Genomic DNA, 17,070 nt, shown 5'->3' with positions numbered 1-17,070 from the left:
ATCTAATTATACCTACATCTGAGCATCATGGAAAAATCCTCCCAAGTGACTCTTATCCTTCAGTCAATAATTCTGAAATGGAAACCCACACTAGAGAAGGGGGAGAAAAGATGTGTGTTAATTACACACGATTGTTTTCCCTATTATGTCAATCATCCCAAAGTAGAACTCTACATTAACAATAGTTGAGGGACTTCACGAGCTCTTCTAAAGACTGTCCAGAAGTGCTTGAAAAAGAATACCAAACAAAGGAGCCTCAAGAGTAAGTAACACGCTGTAAGAGAAGACAGGAAGCTAACCTAAAACAGTATTTCAAGTCTGACTGGGATATTAATTTGAGAAATTAATAATTAAAAAGAGAAATAATTAATATTAATTAGTAAATAATTAATATTAATAATCTAATAATTAATATTAAAAAGAGAAAATTGTTAGATAATTATGAAACAATTGCTGTGAGACCATTTTATGATATGCTTCTTTAACCATTCCCTTCCTTCTTAGGAGCAAGAACAACATCTCAAGAAGGAACTCTCTGAAGAGAGAAGAAAGCATGAGAAAAAGATTCAAGATATAGAGGAGAAAAACAGAGAATTAAACTTGCAATGTATTAGACTTTAAACTTTTACAATGAAAATACCCCCACACAGTCACCAGGGCTCAAGTACCACAACCAACTCCTACACAGCAATCATTAACAATGAACATGAACTTATCATTCTTACACAGACACTGGCCCATAGACAACACAAGAATGAAGACACTGTATAAAGACCAAGAGTTGCGACTAAGGCAATTTCTTTGATGCTCATTATGAAAGCTGCAGCTTCTCCTCTTGTTTGCCAACAGTTTTAAGAATGGCTAAATGCATACTATATGTCAATCATTTACATTTGCTATAGATGAATATAAATTTTATAATAATATATATTTTAAATAGGGAGATATTTTGTAGTCTTATTAAGGTAGACTTTTCTCTTTCACACAACATTTCTAGGCCCATATTCTGATTTAAGAGTTTATTCACACTGTCAAATCTGGTATGAATGACATGAACATAGAGAAAATTAGATGCAAGGTGAACAAAGGCTCAAATAAGTATCACTACTAGGGGTTCAGCAAGTAGTGTTTCAGCTACCATTAAAAGATGTTGCTTTTTGAATTTTAAACTTTATTTTACATTAGTTGTACAAAACATTGGGTTTTGTCCAATTGTTCCTTGAATGCTATCATCTGACTTAGCTTGGATTCGATGTGTAGAAACTGCATGGTAGCTAGTCAAGAAAATGCTTGACCCTGTGAAAAGTGGGTGTGTAGAGCTTACAGGTCCCTGTAAAGGAATCCTTTCCTTGGCCCTGGCTCAGTTACATCATGTTTTCAGACTATAACAAGAAGTGCAAAGATGTGTCTTTACTCTTAAAATCCATATCTGGAATAAGAAAATGTGCCAGGGAACTATGGGCACTTGAGATGAAATATTGACCCTAGGAATTTCCTCCATAAAGAAACAACATACATAAGCTCTGGAGGGAGGGAGGGAAAAGCTACACACTGATTCTTCACGTCTTTTCTGCTTTTTTATTCTCAGTGAAATCCCAACAAGCTGAGTCCTCAGAGAAGACAAAAAAAATGTTGAAGGAAATGAATGAGTTGAATTTGAAGACTCTAAACGAGAAACAATAACAATTTGAGAATCAGTTGAGACAATTGACTAAAGAGAGAGAGAAGGATACAACAAGGCTAATGGCAGAGCAGGAGGAGATATTTCAGAGTAAGCTTCAGGTAATTCATTGTGACATCTTAATTTTCTCATTAATGGCCATGGATAAAAGACATTGATTGATAGTATGCCTGATGTAGGTTTAAAAAAAAAACTTTTCTGTGTAGACACTTTCACCTTTATATCTCTGGCAAAGGCTCATCACACACACACACACACACACAAAATTGTGCTTCCTGACTCCTGATTCACTGTTATCACTCAAACAACAGAAGCAAATAACTAAAGTCCATAAACAAAGTACTTTAAACAGTCTTTTTTAGGGTTTCCATTGTGGTGAAAGACACTGTGACCAAGGCAACTCTTATAAATGACAGTGTTTAATTGGGGCTAGCTCACAAGTTCAGAGGTTCAATCCATTATCATCAATGTGGGAAGCATGGCAGCATCCAGGCAAGCATAACACTAGAGAAGGAACTGAGAGTTCTACATCCTGTTCTGAAGGTAGTTAGGAGAAGGCTGTCTCACAGGCAGCTAGAGGAGGGTCTCCTCCTCACAAAGCAAATTCTCAGCATAGGAATTCAAAGCCTGCCTACACAGTGACACACTTGCTCCAACAATGCCACACATATTCCAACAAATCCAACCCTTCTAATAGTGCCATTTTCATGAGTTAAGCTCATTCAAACCACTGAAAACACATTAAATATTTCCCCTTTAAGAGCACCAGGCCCAAACTGGACAGATGGCTCAGCCATTGAAGCCTAGACTCACAACCAAAGAAGAGCACTAGACTTCTCTACCATGTTTTTAATCTCACAGTTTGAGATAGCGTCTCTTCCTGTTGCTCAGGCCAGACTTGCACCTAAGATCATCCCATTACAGTACCCCAAATACATTTTTATAGTTTTGCTTCACTACATCTGCTCTGGTGTCTTCTCTCCTAATGAAGAAATTGCCATTCCCAAAAGATAGAATGTGTGCTGAGATACAATTCCTGAGTGGACAACTGGAATATTTCTCCTACCTAGTACAGTCTACAGTAGTATTGGTTTTGTGATCTCTGAAGGTCACTATACATGTTAGCACATCCTAAAGAGTAGTTTCACCTACCCATGACCACTTAACTTAGCACTGGTTTTAGATGCTATCCTGTTCTCTTGACCTTTACTCTGAGTCACAATATGCACAACTCCTCTCCCAGAATACCTCAGTACTTTACTCTTGGTGCCACCATCCAAATCTTACAGGTCCATGTAAAATTCCCTACTCACATATCTTTCCTGAATCTGCAAGTCATGCATCATTCTTTTAAATGTATATTAATTATCCTATTTACATATATGTTATATTCATATCACTTGGTTAAAAATTTTTGGAAAAGATATTTTTAAAAGTAAAATTCTGAATATGGAGTAAGAGGCTAAACACAGGTTAACAGAACAATGCTATGATAACAAATGTAGGCAAAACATCTCAGATGGTTGAGTAGAAAGATAATTATAGCTATGAAGACTCACACTGAGGAAATAAAAGTGTGGGCTGGAGAGATAGCTCAGAGGATAAAAGTAGTTCCTGTTCAAATGTAAGGACATGAGTTTGAAACCCGTGTATAAACACGATGCAATAGCATGAATTCCTAGGTTCCCAACACTCCTACTGAGTGATGGAAGCACATACAAGGGAGTCCTTGGAAACTCACATGCCAGCTAGCCTGGAACACAGCATAAAGCACCATGAGGATCATATCTCAAGCAATGTGGAAAGGGAGCAACAACACATGAAGCTATCCTCTGACCTCCACATATAGATTTGCTCTCTCTCTCTCTCTCCTTCTCTCTCTCCCTTCCTCTCTCCTTCCTTTCTCCATAATTCCCCTTCCCATTCTTCTTCTCCCTTCCTCTCTCCCTTGTCTTCTCCTTTCCCTCTCTCTATCTCATAAACACACAGAGACATTCACACTCATGAGTTTGCACATACATCCTTCAATACAACAGACATAATACTAAAAGATACATTTCAAATTTTTAAAAGAGTATTTGTTTGACTATTTTTGAAAAACAGTTATTTTGTTTTCAGTCATTTAACATTACAGATTAAGGACCTCACTGTGCCATTGCCATATTTGCATATAATCAAAATTGAAGACATTTTGTAGTCTTAAGTGATCTTTCTTCCACTGCTATATTCTTAGTATTTCCCCATTGTCTTTGTCTCCCTCCTCTGGTTCCACATGAGACAAATTATCCTTCTTATTTATTTTTTTTTTTGTTGGGCTGTAATTTTATTACCAAAAAATTGAAAAAAACCTTAGTGCTTCATTTGGATAAGGATTGGGACCATTTAAGCACAGTTTTTTACAAGGTAGTGAAACCTGAACTCTTATTGTTTTGACTTATTGGGTTATCAGTGGGTGGCCACAGAATATTTTGGTTAGTAATGAAGATGGGGGAAATCCATCAAAACCCAGGGAATAAACAATAGACCAGGAAAGAGGCTTTCTGTAGCTCAGTTTTCTGCTGTCTTATGGTAGGCATAGATCAGTGAAGGTTTCAGAGCCTCTGTAGTTCTGTGTTCACATCATAGAAGAGGAAAAATAAGGTGAGTTTTTAATATGGATATGTAAATCAACAGGTTTAAATGTTCCATTAGAAGAAAATAAGACATCTTTCAATCATTGCAGAGATTGTTGGCTGATGGATGATATGGAAGAGCAGAGATAGAAAATGAAGCAGGAAATAATTTTCAATTGGTTTCATTGCTGAACAGTCAGCTATGTAGTCAATGCAGGAATTTTCCTTTAATTTAAGCCCTCACTGATGACATAAATTGGCTAGGCTACTCATCCTGGGAAATTTGTAGCCAAACTTGAAGGTTATTTTTTACTCATTAATTTAAATCAGAATGCACACACCAAGTCAGAGAATAAAGGGCCTCAGCTCTCCTTTCTAGCCCACTGCTGTTGACTTTAGTCCTAGCAGATTGTTATCTTGGGACTGGCTTGATATGCAACAGTATTGGTATCGACAATAAAAGGTCAATCAATGCTCATTATAAAGAATTTGGAACACTCCCCTTTCTCTCTTTAAACTCATTACAAATTAATAAACAAAGTGGTGGCAGCACTTCATGAGTCTCCGAAAGGCTTTAAACGGTGTGCATTGTGGGCTGTGATGGCACATGATCAAGGGGCTGTGGGCTGCATCGCTTGTTTTCATTTCTTTTTTTTTTAATTTCTTTTTTTTAAATAATTTATTTATTTTTTCTCAAATTGTAATTCATTCACAAAGGGGTTATAAACACAGAAAGGCAGGATGTGGGGAAGGAAATGACACTGGCCTGTGGGTGTTCAGGGGGAATACAGATATCTTTCTGAACCAGGTATCGGCTGGGTGAAGGTTCAGGGGGCAAGTCACAATGACTCTGCCTATGATTCATTTGTCCTTATCTAAGTTGGTATTGTCTGCCAAGGCTACCTATTTACAAGGTCTATGACTACTCAGGCTGGTAAATTTCCACAAAAGTTGCCTGTTTACAATAGCTTATAGCCATCTGTTTCAATGTTTTTCCACTGAGACCCAAGACTTGGTGTTAGTATACATGCATGACAGGCCTATTGCTGATTTTACGCCTATGCCTGACTTTAGGCCTTCAGTGTGCAAGCAGGGCTGCCCCTGACATCTCCTCCCTTCTCTAAGTATAGAAGGGTTGTGGCAATTCTAATCTTGAGAATGCGGGGATAGAGGCCTGACCTCCAGTACTTGAAAGGGACCTTGTAATGGCTCTGGTCCCCCTGTTGTTGTCCAGTGAGGCAAAGGGGCCATACCCATCCCAATGTCTTTTTCCTGGAGAGGGGATACTTTTAACATCAACCCATATGCAGTCAGGCTTGTCCCTTAGGGAACCCAGATAGATATTTTTATCTTTTATTTATATTCCCTTGCAGTGCTTAGCCTCACAGCCTAAGCAAGAATTCAGATCGCCAGTCAGAGGGTGTTCTGGGTGGCCCCTCTCTGCTTGGTCTAGGGGCAGAAGACCCCCCCTTTTAGGTTGGGTGGAGGTGGGTTTTGGGAACACCCTGTATAAAGTAACAACCTCATCTTGAGTCTCGTGGTCCTCCATAGCTAACTTATGATAATGTATTTGAATAGGGTTTGCCACCAGATTATTTATCTGTTGTTTCACAGAGTTAGTCACCCTATTTGATGCCCAGGGACCAGCAGAAATACACAAAAAGAACCCAAATAAGGAAGTAGGGTTGACAACCTTGGAGAGGCTGAAAACCAATTCTTGTACCAGCATTCATCTGTCTCTTTCTCTCTCTGATATTTCTCAGGGCCTTCATTGACCTATTTCATACTCTCTTCAACCCTCCCTGTCTTGTCTATGTAAAGGCAACATTCTTCTTTAAGGGCTGTATACAGTCAAGAGCTGTACACAGCCTTTTCTATTGTAATTGAGTAAATCAAGTCCAATAAGGATATCCTTATTTTTAACCTGGCTTATGTCATTTCCATTTACTTACTTATAAACATCATAATCTACTCCTATTTACAATGGAACAAGATTCATTTTTAGGGGTGAGTGTGTTTGTGTGTGCATATGTGTGTGTGTGTGTGTATCACAAATATTCCATAGCTATTCGTTTGTTAAAGAACACCTAGGATGTTCATATAATTGGGCTTTTGAGAACAGCGTCATATTAATAGGAGGATACGGGTTTCTCTGTAGGATGTTGACTTTGATTCTTTGGATGTATATCCAGAAATGATATGGCTAGATCCTATGGAAGTTGCCTCTTTTCATTTTTTTTTTAGAGGAGCCTGTATATTGACTTCTATAATAACTGTAACAATTGAATTTACATTCTGACCAGCAGCATGTATGGGTTCCTGTTCTCTACACATCCATTATTGTTGCTTCCTTCCAGATTGACAGACATTCTTACTGGGATACTGTGACTGAATGCTGGTTTTAGTTTCCAATTCATTTCTTTATAGGAACAAGAAAAACTTTTCAATGAAAAAATCAGTAAACAGGATAAACAACATCAGAGAGAAATTGAGAAACCCAAGAAGGAAAAGGAGTCTAATTGTCTCTTGATGTGAAAGGTTTAACCACAGAAGCTTCCTCCCCTGCTCTCTCCTTTCAGTGAAGAATTGAACTCACATACTTCGGATCATCTCACATTCAGAACAAAATGAAATTCTAAATAATAAATGTGGCAAAGCCTAAGAGCATGTGTTCTTGTACAATTAACTGTAATTTCAGGATCCAACTGTGCCATCTCTATAGATCTATATGAAGTGATTTCAATTTTTGATATTACAACCCTGAGGGTACATGTCATGAGTATTGATGTTATTACTTTTCAATAAAATGTTTGAGAGATTCTTCTTAGAAGTCATGTAAATCTACTCTTAGTGGATTTTCAGTTGTGTGGCAGAGATAAATTTAAAATCATCTTTTATATTTAGGTATGAAAAGTCCCTCCATATGCTCATGTGTGTGAGCACTGGGTCCTCAGCTGCTGATGCTATCTTGAGAAGTTGTGGAACATTGGGATACAGAGCCTAGCTTTAGGAAGTAGATCTGGGAGGGGAGGATGCTTCAGACTAGTAACCCAGACAGCATCTCTCATAACCGCTCTGCTTACTTGTCAACTGATATGTGAGCCTGCATCTTCTACAAGCTCTCAAGCTCTCCTGCTCTCAGCCTTTCCTTATATGATGGGCTGTATGTCCCCAGAACATCACCACAAGTCAATGTTTCTGTGAGTTACTTCTCAATAAGAAAAGTATTAATAGAGAAAATTAATATGGAGATTTGTGCTCTTGCTATGGTTTCCTAGAACCTCACCTGGTTTGTGACACCAAAGTATAAGAGTTTATAGCTGCAGACTAATGAGGCCTTGAGACACCAAACGGAGAGAGCTAACAAACTATTATGAATGGAGAGAGGAATGTGATAACAATGTAGATGTAAAGACTGCTAGGTTGCAGGGGGCCAGGTTAAATAAGGTGGAGGTACAGGCTACTGCTGCTACTATAAGCAATATGTAACACAGAAGAGTACAACTGAACTGGTAGGGTACCCTTTGGTCAAGGAAAGTCAGCAACCTTGAACAGTTTTCCCATAGGTTCAGGCAAGCATATGCCTTACAGCACACGATGTGCCCCCACCACCTCCAGCCTCCATCATCTCCATCACGAGAGCAAAGGAAAGCTATTCTGGGACAGAACCACCATGTCCAATGATCATCATACCATGCTACAACCAGCATCAGACTATAGCCGTCACACCAGGTAGTCTGGTTTCACTTCTGTAGCCAACAAAGACATACAGAATGAAAATGAAAGTATTTAATTCCAGCAGTCACCGATACTACAGTGTGCTATCACTGCATACCCACAAAATGAGAAAAGACAGATAATAAGGGTTGGTGTGATTCTCTGGGAGAAATACAAATAATATGTGCAAATATAGAACTGAATGGACTGTCATCATTGCAGTACCCAGTGCTCATGGATATTCTAAAGAGAACCTTATGCATAGTGAAATAAGGGTTCCTACAAGAGTGGGTTGTTTGCAACAACCCACTTTACAATTTTAGACAGGTTTCAATGTGTAGCACTGGATGGCTAGGTAATCTCTCTGTCCAGTAGTCTCGCATCAATTCACAAAGATCCTCCAGCCTCTGTGTGCCATCACACCTAGTCAACAAACCTTTCAATAAAAGCTAAACACAAAACTTAATCTAGGTGAAATGACCTACACCAGCAGTCCTAGTTGGTCATGATGGTGAGGTAGGAATAAAATGAGTCAAGGGCAATTTTAGCAACACATTCAGCACCAAGAAAGAAAAAAAGAAAAGAAAAGTAGAAAGAGAGAAAGAATAAAGAAAACAAAGGTAAATGGCATCACTGTGTCTGTTACACACTGAGTAGGCAAAGCATCACAGTGAAATCTTATGATGGAATTACTCACAATAAGGATGAATGGTCAGCAGATGCCCACAAACTCGAGCGGTTGTCAAAAGTATAACATGGAGTATCTGGCCTGTTCTCTAAAATACCAGGCCAGGATGGCAGTTACATTTGATAGTCCGAACAGAGACTAGAGATATTGAAAAGAAGCAAGAATGCTCTGGGGGTGGGGGAACGATGTGTCCTGGTGTGACAAAAGCTGAGCTTCAGTGTGCCTGTCACAGACATTGCACTGTCATTAGAATGTAAGCAAAGTTCCTAAGAAAATCCTTTATCATTAGCTATAGCTATGCATACGTATATCCTATGGATTCTGCACTTCTAGTGGACATATAAAAATAAACCCAGGCTCAATACAAGCCTAAGAGTGTCGATCAGACTCTGCTTCCCTGCTATAGATCACAACCTGTGGATCCTGGGAGGGGAAGCAGGGCAGAAACAGCCAGGAGTAAAGAGACCTCAGGCAGTGGGTCAGCACAAAAAGTATCAGGATACAGGCTTTAGTGAGACAACTTGTTTTAAATGGGGAAACAAATGCTATTTAAACCTTTGGGGATGAGTAGATGTTATCTGGATGAGTATACATCATTGGCCTGGGCCAGGATGCTGTGGACGCCTCGTTTGCATAAGAAGGAATTCCAGGTGCTTCCAGCCATGACCTTATAAAGAGAGAGGAAGTTTAACCCCTTCCTCTGATGGGGCAAATGTACAGGCACAGAACTAAATGTGTGCTGGGGATGTAGGAGATGTATAGGGTCGGGGCAGCAGGAAGAGGTCCTACTGCTGCTGACCTCAGCAGATTTCCATGGTTTGGACATGCCCCTACCTCACTCTTGCTTCAAGCTGGATCCTCCACAGTCACACCAGTCCCACTGTACCATGCCTCCACATAACAGAGCAAAAGGACGTCTATTTACCATATCTGCATTTAGTATCATAAACATTATGAATGCAGTCTTAACGTGACTGCTCATCAGGAAAAAGAAATGAGACACACAGCCCCCACAGATGGTGAGGGCACACAGGTTTATATGCTTGGTGTGCCAGTACCTTCCTTTAGAAGTCTCAGGCCATCTATGGGTTGGATGTCTGTCTTGATCCACATTGTGTTGTCCATGTCTTTTATCATATTTCTTCAGGCCCTCAATCACAGCCCTAGAAAACCAAAGGAGAACAGACAAGACAGAAATGTGCCTTTGGAGCACACAGCATCAGGCTGCACTAGGCAGGACCCTGACCTACAGGCTTCCCTGACCTCCCAATCTTGACTCACTGAGGAATTGAGCATCTAGCTTTCTTCACTTTAAAGCTATAGTCAAAAGTCTATAATCTTCCCTGCTTCTTAGTCTCTCTCTATTTGACAGTCTTGCCTCAACCACAGAGCCCAATATAAAGTTCTAGAGCCATCCTTAGCAGTGGATCTGTGCATGGTTTTTTAGTTCCAGAAAAACAACAACCATCTTAATTCAATTCTCACTTCGCCAGTTCTCCCAGATCTTTCATTACTAGACTCCTGCACATGAAAGAACTAATTCTATACTGGGCACATTGCATGTAGACATGGTTCTCCCCTCACTTCTTTCTTATCCAAGAGTCATGCACTCCTCACCCTCCCCAGTGCAGGACACCCTGAAATCTAGGAGTCAGGGACAGGCTGGCTGCAGGGTGGTGCTATGAACTACAAACTACAGGCCCCCTTCTCTCAGCCCTACAAGAGAAGGATCCCCCTCTTTGCCTCATGGACTTAAAATGTCATAGTAGTATCTGTCAATGGGTTTGGGCACTGAATTCTTCTCTGATCCACTCTCTACCTATTGCCTGTCTGTCCATTTGTAACCTCTGAGAAATCTACCCCAAAAGACAGTTTGACCCAGTACCTGCTTAAAATCCAAACTGAAATTTTTATAATGAAAATAAAGAAACAGTAACAAGAGATCAAATTGAGTTAAAATAAATAACAATGTAGTGTAACTTTAAATTTTTTAAAAAATACTATTTTTAATGGTGGTTCTTAAACACTTTAGCCTCCCTTGTAACCCACCACCTACAAGACATAGTGGAAAAGAAAAGATAAGGAGAAAGTGGATCTGTTTAGAAAGGTTCTTTGGACCAACCCCGTCTGTGTTGTCTAGAATTCAGCAGTTCAGTTCACAGGTTACCAGGCAGCGACAAGTCAATCAACTCACAAATACCTCACAGATACATCAACAGTACAATTCAGTAGAGTCGGGTTAACAACAGTGGTGACACGACTCAGCAGAGACAGCCAGGCCTCAGCCTTGGCTAGACTCAGCAGGAGGGACCAACAGGAACCCCAGAGAAGATTTCAGATGTGCCTCTCTCAGGGAAGCAAAGATTAACGAAGATGCCAGAGCCACAAGTGTTGTACAGCTAGCTGGACCAGCAAGCCAAGCTCTGTCTCCATCACTCCGTGGAGTCCTGTTTATACCCTCCAAACGTCAAGTATCCTCCACGTGCTTTGCCTCAGCATGTGTCTTGCATCAGCCTGTGCATCCCATCAACCTGAGTCCACAGAAGCGGCAACCAACTGCAGCACACTTCCAGAAGGTTTTTGGTGCGTTTCTCTCTATTGGGTCCTGAGAAATGCAGCTCAACTATGCAACGAAAGGCAGAGCAATACATGTGTGTTGTTAGCAAAGGATCTTTCATCACCTGTTCTTTCATGTGCTTGCTTTAGCAGAACATCCTTTTACCCGTGCCTGCTTCAGCCAAACTTTTCTTCACAAGTCTGCCTCAGCCTTTCACATCTGCATACTTTAATGAAATGTTCCTTCACATGTTTGCCCCAGCAAAACACCATCCAACCAACTTCCCAAAGAACCCTTAAGTTTCCACTTCAATGTAGGGTACAAAATGAAAGGATTTGGCTATAAACAATATTGATAAATCAATGTGTAATTTGCTCACTGTGTTACATGCAAGGCCAGTCTGTCTGTAACATCACAAAATGATCCTAATTTTGACTCAGAGAATTATGCTAGTCATGGGATCAAAAAGGGCTCTGAAAGACATACCACAGCATACAAGTAGAGAACTCAGGACAGTTTAAAGAGTTGGTTCTTTTGTTCCATGATGTGGGTTCCTGGTGTTGAACTGATGTGATCAGTCCTGGCAGCAAGGAATTTAACCTTTGTATCATCTTGCTGGCCTTTTTATCTTTATAAACTGATCAGTAAATTTACTCATACTATCAATCCAACCTGAGTTCTTCCTTCTTTATCTTTATAAACTTATCAGTAAATTTATTCATATTATTAATCCAACTTGACTTCTTCCTTCTTTTTGTTGGACACAGGTTTTAGAATGATGAACATAATTCATATTCTGTCATTAATCTATGCAATGTTCTTATACTCTGTGAATCTCTGGTTTTTACATCCTTTCAAAGTGATAAGAATTTTAAAACATAGCTGTAATGCTTAGAACATGTTAAAGTGTTTAATTCAATCAATAGTACTCACTTGTGTCTCTAAACCTGTTTTGTAAACACTTAGTGATTTTATTTCTATTTCATTTATTTTTAAATTAACAGCTCATAAAAAAACTATTCATAACTATTATGAGGCACAATATGTTTTGAGAGTAGTCTTTCTGTTAGTTTTCTGGGGGAAACCTATTGATCTGGCAAAAGCCTGAGTTGTTTGGGGATTACCATGGGACCCTTTGGCCAATAAATCAAGTGGATGAAACCCAGTCCTGGTACTTGTAGCTTCATTTGGTGACAAGAGATGATCAATTTGTGTTGTCCCTCTCTAATCTGGATCACCTTCATATATTTTAGTGACTTTTCACTGCACTATTTTTCACACTACTCCCCAATGCCAGCTTCTCCTCATTCATTCTCTCAACTCCATCTCCATTCCCCCTCTTCTTGTTTCAATGCCCCTGATCTCCAGTCCTCCCATAAAATCTACTCTATTTTCCCTCTTAGGGAAATCCATGTGCCCTCATCCCTTCCTCTATGCCTGAGCTCTTTGTGTCTACAGATTGTAGATTGCTCATTATTTATTTAATGGTTAATATCAGCATATGAGTGCATATCATATTCATCTTTTTGGATCTGGGTTACCTCACTCAGGTTGTTTTTTTTTCTAGTAACATCCATTTGCCTACAAATGTCATGATGTCATTTTTTTAAAGAGCTGAGTAATAACATCATAGTACAAATGTACCACACTATTTTGGCCATTATTTTATCAAGGTGTATCTAGGTTGATTTCCAGTTTCAGGCTCTTTTGAATAGAACAGCAGTGAACATGGTTGAGCAAGTGTCACTGTGGCATTATGAAGTATTCTTTGGGTATGTGACCATGAATGGTATAGCTGGATCTTAAGATAGATTGAGTCCTATCTTTCTGAAGAACCACCCTACTAATTTCAACAGTGACTAACTGTTGCAGGAGATATTAGATAAGATGAATGGCAAGCTTCCTGACTCTGCCAACTCTCTCACCCCTAGAAGTTCCACATTCCAGCAACCAAAGAGAACTGCCAAATTCCAGCACTAAGCCCAGGACCATTGGGCCACTTGGCCCCAGTTGAGTGTCCTCATCTCTGCAGGCTCTGTGGTGGGGCCAGAGATCCCCTCACGGCCTGCCATCCTCACACAATGACTGTCCACCCGTGTTAAACCACCACAACACCCATTACTCAATAAAATCAAAACTCTTAAAACTTACAGTGATCCAGTCAGATTCATATATCAATAGAATCTCAATACACAGGATGCGACAAAATTTAGACAAGTTATCTCAATTATTCTAACCTTAATATCGTAACTACTTGTGGCTAGTTAAAGCCAGCCTCTATCTTGGCCTCCTTTCCTCTCTCCCTCATCCATCTCTCTTTTGTCCAGCTCTTAGCTCCGCCTCCCTTTTCCCTGTCCAATCACAGGACTCTTGCTGCACTAATATTTAAATAGATTGGACAGGGATATTCTTGCCACATTTCACCCTTTCTGTTAGAATAAAAAAAAAAATTCCTGCCACAACTACCAGTTTGCACTCCCATCAACAATAGTGGCCTGTTCCCCTTATTGTACATATTATGAAGTTACATTGATAACTCATGTTATTTGTATTATCCTTTCTGACAGGTGTAAAATGGAATCTCAAAGTAGTTTTGATTTGAATTTCCCTGGTAGCTAAGGAGGTTGAACATTTCTTTGTTTCTCAGCTGTTTGTGTGTCCTACAGTGAGAATTCTCAGTTTCAAACTGCCCCAATTTTAATTGGGTTATTCAGGTTTTGATATCTAGTTTCTTGAGTTCTTGATATATTTTGGATATTAAGCCTCTATTGGATGTGAAGCTGGTAAAAATCTTTTCTATAGGAGTTCTCTGGTGGAATTTTTATTTATACTGCCATGTCATCTATAAAAAGTGACTCTGCCTTTCCAATTTGATCTCCTTCAGTTGTCTTATTGCTATAGATAAAACTTCAAGTAATACATTGAATAAATGTGTAGAAAGTAAACAACCTTGTTTTGTTCCTAATTTTAGTGGAATTGCTTTGAATTTCTCTTCATTTCAGGTGATATTGTTTGTAGACTTGTTGTAAGTTGGCTTATTATGTTGAAGTATGTCCTTATAACCCTAATATCTCCAGGACTTTTTAATCACAAATGGGTCTTGAATTGTTCTCAAAAGCTTTTCTGCATCTAAAGAGTAGAACATGTGACTTTTTTCTTTCAGTTTGCTTATATAATTGATTATATTTAATCTATTAATGTATGTTGCACTACTTCTGCATCTCTGGAATAAAGCTTACTTGATCATAGTGTATATCATTCTTCGGTTTTCTTAGACTTCTTTACAACTATTTTATTGAGTATTTTTGCATCTATGACCAAAAAGGAATATTGAACTCTAATTCTTTTTCTTTGCTAAGTTTTTATGTGGTTTATCAGAGTAACTGACCTTGTAAAACAAACTGAGCAATATGTTTTCTACTTGTTTTTTTAAAACATTTTGAGGGTTATTGGGGTTAACACTTTTTTTAAACTCTGGTAGGATTCTGCCTCAAAAAACATCTGCACATGGGCTTTCTTTTGGCAAGAGGGGATTTAATGACTACTTCTATTTCCTTAGGGGTCATAGGTCTATGGAGATTGTTCACTTGATTTTAATTGAACTTTGGTAAGTGAAACGTATCAAGAAAATTATTGATATCTTTTAGATTTTTCCAGACCAGTGAAGAACAGGGTTTTAAATTATACCCTTAGGGTCCACTAGATTTCCTCAATGTCGAGTATTACATCTCCCTTTTCAGTTCTAATTTTCTTAATTTGCACGTTCTCATCTACCATTTAGTTGGTTTGGATAGGAGCTGGAATATCTTGTTGGTTTTCTCAAAAACCAAACTGTATTTAATTGATTCTTTATATTGTTCTTTACAGGAAAAGAAAAAAATATCCAAAGTTTCAAGGGAAAAATATCAAGTAACATATAAAAGAAGACCTATTGGAATGGTATCTGACTTTTCAATGGAGATTCTAAAAACCCAAAGGGCCAGGAGAGATGTGCTGAAGACCACAGAAGCTATCCCAGACTACTATACCCAGCAAACATTTAAATCACCATAGATAAAGAAATTAAGATACTCCATGATAAAGTCAAATTTAAATAATATCTATCTATAATCCTACAGAAGGTGCTAAAGTAAAACTTCAACCTGAGGAAGTCAACTACACCCATGAAAACACAAGAAATGTTACACCAGCAAAATCAAAAGAAGAGAAGCCACATACACATACACACACACACACACACACACACTATCAGCAGCAGTAGCAGTAGTAGCAGCAGCAACAACAAAATAACAGGAATCAACAATCGTTGGTCATTGATATATCACAATATCAATGGCCTCAATTCCTCAATAAAAAGACATAGATTAACAGAATGAATGCAAAAATAGAATCCATCCTTCTACTGCATTCATGAAACCCAACTCAAAATCAAGGATAGACATTACTTCCGGATGAAAGGCTAGAAAAAGACATCCCAATCAAATGGACTTAAGAAGCAAGCTAATGCAGTAGCCATTTTAATATCTAACAATATAGGCTTCAAAGAAAACTAATCAAAAGAGATGGGGAATGATACTACATACCCATCAAAATTGACAAAAAAATTTCAATTCTTAACATGTAGACCTCAAACACAAGAATACCCAAGTTTGTAGAGGAAACACTACTACAGCTTAAGTCACATATTGACCCTCATATATAGTGGGATAGTAAGAGTCTTATACCCCACTCTCACGAAAAAGCCAGCTCATGCAGAAAAAATCTAAGCAGATAAATACTACAGCTAAGTGATGTTACAAACTACGTGGAACTAACATATTTTCAAAACATTTCACCCAAACAGAAAAGAATACATCTTCTACTTTGCACCTTCTGGAAGTTTCTCCAAAATTGACTACATATTTGGGTACAAAGCAAGTCTCAAAGATACAAGAAAATCTACAAAACTTCCTGCATCCTACCAGACTACTGAGGTGAGCTGGCCCTGTTTCTCACTGGCTGTGATACTTAGGAAAGCAGGCTCTGCACCCCTCCTGAGCTGCTAGCACAGTAGGTCTGGCCCTGGTTGTAGACCAGTCCCAGTCCCAAGGGCAAGAGCAAGAGAGAGTTGGCTTCACCACTCATCTGCTGTGGAGTGGCATCTCTTCCTCATCCACACCTCCTCCTCTATCCCCTACTGCTGCCACCTGCACTAGTTATCTGTCAGGAAAGTTGCCTCTGAGGGCATGAGAACAAGAGAGGTAGCCCTGACCTTACACTTGAAAATACTTGTCCTGCATCTTATCTGGGCAACACAGTTGGGCCTGATGACAAAGGCATGGGTGAGCCAGTCCTTGGAGCAGGAAATCTGACCCATCCCCTCCCAGGTTATAGCACTTGGGAAAGTAGACCTGTGCCTTGACTGGGCTGCACAGAGGGGCTAGATCTGGAGGTATAGGTGCAGGTGAGTTGGCCCCAAGGGCAGGAGAGCAGGAGAGCTGATGCTGTCTCCTACCAATGGCAACATAGGGTGGCCTAACTGAAGCAGAACCTACCCAGGTAGTGTGGATAAGGGAAAGCAGCACACTAACCAGATCAGCTACCACCCAGACACAGATCCAGGGCTCTTAGATGTTCCACCAAAATCTATATAATCTGCAGATGGTTGGAACACATGAAAGGGCCTGACATGCTTACCCAAAGCTACAAGATCTCCAAGACACAGACTAACAACAGGAACTGGGAGATGTCTCAGTAAAGATCCAATATTGATGATGTCATGGAATCCAGAGACCTCAAACAAGACCAATAACTCATTGCAATGAACATTTATAAG

This window comes from Grammomys surdaster, unplaced genomic scaffold (assembly GCF_004785775.1).
Source record: "Grammomys surdaster isolate TR1022 unplaced genomic scaffold, NIH_TR_1.0 125702, whole genome shotgun sequence".
NCBI classification, from domain to species: Eukaryota; Metazoa; Chordata; class Mammalia; order Rodentia; family Muridae; genus Grammomys; species Grammomys surdaster.
The sequence above is the reverse complement of the archived record's forward strand: the minus strand, read 5'-3'. Positions refer to the sequence as shown.